At 31.6% G+C, this 5713-nt stretch overlaps 1 non-coding gene across 1 annotated transcript; it reads right to left on the bottom strand.

Annotated features, from left to right (window-relative positions):
- Positions 1–1484: 1484 nt before the first annotated feature.
- LOC116868227 lies at positions 1485–1631 on the bottom strand. Its single transcript, XR_004382771.1, has one exon. It is a non-coding gene; the product is annotated as a U4 spliceosomal RNA (small nuclear RNA).
- Between the last annotated feature and the right edge of the window lie 4082 nt (positions 1632–5713).

Raw genomic sequence — 5713 nt, 5'->3', positions numbered from 1 at the left:
AAGACATAAATTTACTTCCAAAATTTTGGATATATAAGAAGGATTATTGAGCAATTACATTGGTAAATAGGCACAGTATCTAAAGTAACAGATGTATAAGCTAATAATAATGTAGTTTAAGGCTTAAAACAGCATGGAATAAACCTGCTAAAATAGTTTGACATGTGAGATGGGAAACAATTTACTTGGAGCTAAATCTTTTTAAGACAATAACTTTGAGTTTAATCATGCCTGACTTTAAAATTTTAAATCACGGGGTGTCTGGGTGGCTCAGTGGGTTAAAGCCTCTGCCTTTGGCTCAGGTCATGATCCCCGGGTCCTGGGATCGAGACCCACATCGGGCTCTCTGCTTAGCAGGGAGCCTGCTTCCTCCTCTCACTCTCTGCCTGCCTCTCTGCCTACTTGTGATCTCTGTCTATCAAATAAATAAGTAAAATCTTTAAAAAAATTAAAATTTTAAATCACTAAAATAATAGAATTAAAGAAAATATTTTCCAAACCTACAAAGTAAAAGTGGACTGAAAATTTTCAAAAGAAAATCAAGAACTACCAAACTGTTTTCCAAGTGGCCATACAAATGCTCCAGCAATATATGAAGATTCAAATTTCTCCAAATCCTAGCCAATACTTATAATTATTTATCTTTGTTATTACAATCATCCTAGTGGCTGTGAAGTGTTTCAGTGTGATTTTGATTTGCATTTCCCTCATGGCTAGTAATGTTGTGAATCTTTTCATATGCTATTACCATTTATACATCTTCTTTAATAAATCTTTATTCAGACTTTTTACCCATTTTTAAGTTGGGTTGTCTTTTTAACATTGGAATACTTATTGTTATAAATATTTTGAGTTCTCTATTAGATACTAAAGACACAGGTCCCTTATCAGATCTATGATTTTCAGTTTTGTTTTTCCCATTTTGTGGGAGAAATGAAAGTACATGTCCACATAAAAATTTGTGTATGAATACTTATAGTTGTATTGTTCATAATAGCCCCAAACTGAAAATGGTAAATATCCATTAACTAATGAATGGATAAATAGATTTGTTATATCCATACAATTGAATACTATTCAACAATAAAAAGAAATAAAGTACTGGGCACCAGGTGGCTCAGTCAGTTTAGCATCCAATTCTTGATTTTGGCTCAAGTCATGATTTCAGTGTCAAAGGATTGAGCCCCAAGTCAGGCTCTGTGCTCAGCACAGAGTCAGCTTGTTCCTTCCTCTCTGCCCCTTCCCCTGCTTATACTCTCTTTCTCTCTCAAATAAATAAATAAAGCCTTAAAAAAAAAAAAAGAAAGAAAGAAAGTACTGATACGTAGTACAACATGGAAGAACCTTCAAATTGTGATGCAAAGATAGACAAATCACATTTTACATGATGGCATAATTTTATTTACATAAATGTCTGAAATAGGCAAATCTATAGAACAGAAAGTATATTAGTAGTTGCCAAGCGATGGAGTTGGAAGTTGGGGGACTTAAAAGTGATGGCTTAAAAAAAAAAAAAAAAGTGATGGCTAAAGGGCATGGGGTTTCCTTCTATGCTGATGAATATATTCTATTAGCAATAATCGCGCCTCAGATAAACCTCATTGGCTACGATATTGCCAGTGCGCAAAGCTGATGATGAATATATTCTAAAATCAATTGTGGCAATGGTTGCATAATTTTGTGAATGCACCAAAGACCATTGAACTTACACTTTAAATGTGTGAATTTATCATATGTAAATTATATTTCAACAGAGCTGTTACCAAAAATGTCAAGAAAACAGATGAATATGAATATAACAAAGCAAGACATGAAGAAACATAAAATATTGTGAAGAAATAAAGCAATCCAAATAAATCATACTTTGTAACAAATATAAATTGCATAAACTTGCCCTTTAAAAAGATTGCAATATTGGTTAAATATTTACTATAGAACCATATGTGAATACTTAAAAGTATATCTTAAGCTGAAACCATTGAAATTAAATGAAGAGAAGATGCATCAGAAAAATAATAAAAACAACAAAACTGTATGTATCCATATCAATATCAGACAAACATTTCAGATAGAAGGTACCAACTTAACTCAAAAGGAACAATTTATAAGGAAAATCTAACAATTTAACTTGTTTGTTACAAAAATACTACATATACATACTTATACATACATATATATGATGATATATGGGTTTAAATAAAATCTTCCAATTATATCAAAAATTTAAATAATTTGTTCAGTTACACATGGAACATTTCACAAAGTGATGATATATTAGGTTGTAAAACAAGTCTAAGCACAACTCAAAAATTGTTAATATAAAGAATGAAGATTTCATATACTTATCATACAAGGTAATTAATTAGGGAATCACTTTAAAAACAAAAAATAAAAACACTTACATATGGAAGTTTTAAAAAATAACTTCCAAATAATGTATGTGTCAAAAACACAATGAAATAAAAAAATTCTTAAATTTGGAATAATATATATATTATTTGTAGTATGTGGCCAAAGATGTACTGACAGGAAAATTTATACTTTAAATTCCCAATGTAAAAATATAAAACCTAAAATAGCTGAGAAAGGCATTCAAATGATGAAATTCGTTAAGAAGTATGATAAGTTAGAGTAAATGTATAAGTAGTAAAAGAAGGGAATATAGAGGGTCATATATTAATGAAATAAAATATACCAACAAAAATAATTTAAATAAAAGAGAGCCAAGCTTCAGTCAAGATTAGTCATGGAAGGTAAGGGGATCAAAGAAAACACAAATGAAAACACTAGAAATGAAAAAATAGATTTGGAATAAGTTTTTATGTCAGTAATGTTAAAACTTAGATGAACAGCATTCTAAAATAATATAAACAAAAATAGAACACACAAATAAATTAAAAACATTTACACTGTATTATATCCTTTCACTGATGAATTCTAGCAAATGTTCAATAATAGAAATTCCTAAGCTATTTCACATGCTTTTGAAAACATTTTAAAAAGGAGGAACTGCAATAAATTTTACAAAGCTTACAGGATCATGACACTAACATCAGACATGAACATAAGAAATTAAATCACAATTCAAAAAAATAAGCCACAATTGAATCCTATAATCATAAATTCAAATGTTTGAAATAAAAATTTAGCAAATTAAAAATAGGAATGTGTATAAACATTATAGTGACATACTGACAAATTTAGATTTATCTCTGCATAGCAGGAGGAATTTATAACACCATCCAATGTAATTCAGCTTGATGACAGGTATAAAGAGAAAAATGATAATGATAATGTATTCAAAACAACTTTTGATAAAATTCAGTGCCATGTCATGATTTTAAAAAGTCTCTTGCACAATAGAATATGAAAGAATATTAGAGACATTTCTTTTCAAATAGGGAACAAGAAAAACATGCCCACTAACACTTCTACTCGTTGTTTACTGAAATCAGAATAAGAAATAAATAAAATTATAAATATTGAAGATAAGTCATCATATGCAGATAGTATGGTTTCCTACAGAGATGATGCAAAGCAATTATAAGTATTGAAATCTTATCACCATTGATAGAAAAATACAAATTTATCAAAATAAATTATATTCCTAGACACCAATATCAAAGATATGGCTGATGCAATTTTGTAAAGCATATATATAATTTACAGTGACATAAAATATGGGTTCCTGGCAATTAACATAACAATCTATAACAATATATAAGACTTCATATTTTGAATTAAAAATATTGAAAATTATATAATAACTATAGAAATAAATGATGCATTATTTATAGGAATTCAGTCAGAGAGAAAACAAGATATGGGAGAAAAGGACAACTGCTAGAGGTATAGCCTTGGATAAAGATAAGGGAGTACTGAAAACACAATCCAGAGACTGGCTTTTTGTGAGAGCAGAGATAGTTCATCCATAGTAACAAAGGAGAAAGTAGGGTATAAGGGCAACATGCAGGTAGATGGTAGAAGAGAATCCGAAGTACCTGAGATTGCTTTAGTTGTCTTAGAGAAATAGGAAGAAAAATCAAACCAAGGGAGAGAATGGGGGAGAAGGTATTAGAGGTTTGAGAAAAAAGAAGTATAAAATAATTGTATAAAGCAGGGGGAGAATGAAAGGGATGTATAAATACAGAATAAAAGACAGATAGCTCTATGGTGCTTTTTTGATCAGCAGTCATGAAATTAAAGTGAAACCTAGCAGCATGTCTTCCCATTTTTCCTTGAACAGATGAAGATGCATGGTTTTAGGCAGAGAGTTGGATTTAGCCAGAATAGGATATTGTGAAGGTTGTATGGAGAGGGAAAGATGCAGCAGATACTTGACAGCTTAAAACAATGATGGATCATGATGACAGAAAATGAAGACTACAGGTAGAAAGTGACAGATAGGCAGTCATTAGGGACAGTGTGGGAATATGGGTTTTAGGGAGAAGAAAGCATCACTGATCTGGAAGTATGGCAATGAAAAAGGAAAGGAGGGCACTCCCAGGCTAGTGAAATGGGAGGTGAGAGTATAAAAATATCTACTGTGTGAGAGGATTGTAAAAAGTCAAGGTCCTCAGAAGACAGTGAAAGTAAAGAAAAGGTCAGAGCAAAGTTTGAGTATTTGGAGGATTTAGAGAATGAATGAATATGTGTTTGCAGAAGCACATACATATTTTAGGAGTTGTAGGTGTAGAAATTTGAGTTAAAATAGAGCATTGGAAGGCCTACAGTCATGAAATTGTAGGAGATGTGGTGTGCTAAGAGTCCTGAATGTCTTGTGGTGTTGGATTTTAAAATGAATAAAAGGAAATAATTAAGTTGGTTTCAATTGTCTTAAAACTTATGTGAAAGCTTTTTTAAAAATCTTGTGGTCTATGGATTATTGTTGCTAACCAGCTTTGAGTTTTAAAAATGGATATTAAGAATATTTTATCCAGAATTTTAGATATTCTTTATCAAGATAGGTTTTTTTTTTTTAGAACTTCTAACTTATCTCAAGTCAAGAATCCTAATAAGATATTCATTTCAAAAAAATTCAATACCAATTTTGGATGCTTTATTTCTGCCAGCCATTATGTTATTTGCTCTACTCGAATTTTCAAGGACCTAACCTCCCTCTGAGTACTGAGGCACACCTGGGCATTACTCAACTATTTCTGATGGCATTTTCTCACTTATCTACCCTATAAACAGAAATCTGTACTCAGTTATCAGTATCTGGAAAATGTATAGTAACAACAGCATCTCTATATTGTTACTGTTGTTTGTTTGGTTTTTTTTTAAGATTTTATTTATTCATTTGACAGAGATCACAAGTAGGCAGAGAGGCAGACAGAGAGAGTGGAAGGGAAGCAAGCTCCCTACAGAGCAGAGAGCCCAACGTGGGGCTCGATCCCAGGACCATGGGATCATGAACTGAGCAGAAGGCAGTGGCCTAACCTACTGAGCCACCCAGGCACCCCTACTGTTCTTTGTTTTCATTTAAAATTTTTTTCTGTTGTTTTGTTGATGCTGAGAATGAAAGAGTGATCAGAGGATCTGACACAATAACCCAAGAGACAGGGAGGTTTAATATTATCTGCTGAAATATGATTTGGTCAGGGAGCATTCTGATGAGATTTTACTGTTTTTGTGATATGATCAATGCATATATGAGAACAGAAGCTTCAGCCTTATTGCTGTGTATAAATACAGTTGTGTGTATTTGTTT

The sequence above is a fragment of the Lontra canadensis genome, unplaced genomic scaffold (genome assembly GCF_010015895.1).
Source record: "Lontra canadensis isolate GAN:19392208 unplaced genomic scaffold, GSC_riverotter_1.0 scaffold14, whole genome shotgun sequence".
NCBI classification, from domain to species: Eukaryota; Metazoa; Chordata; class Mammalia; order Carnivora; family Mustelidae; genus Lontra; species Lontra canadensis.
This window is presented reverse-complemented; position numbering and strand designations above follow the sequence as displayed.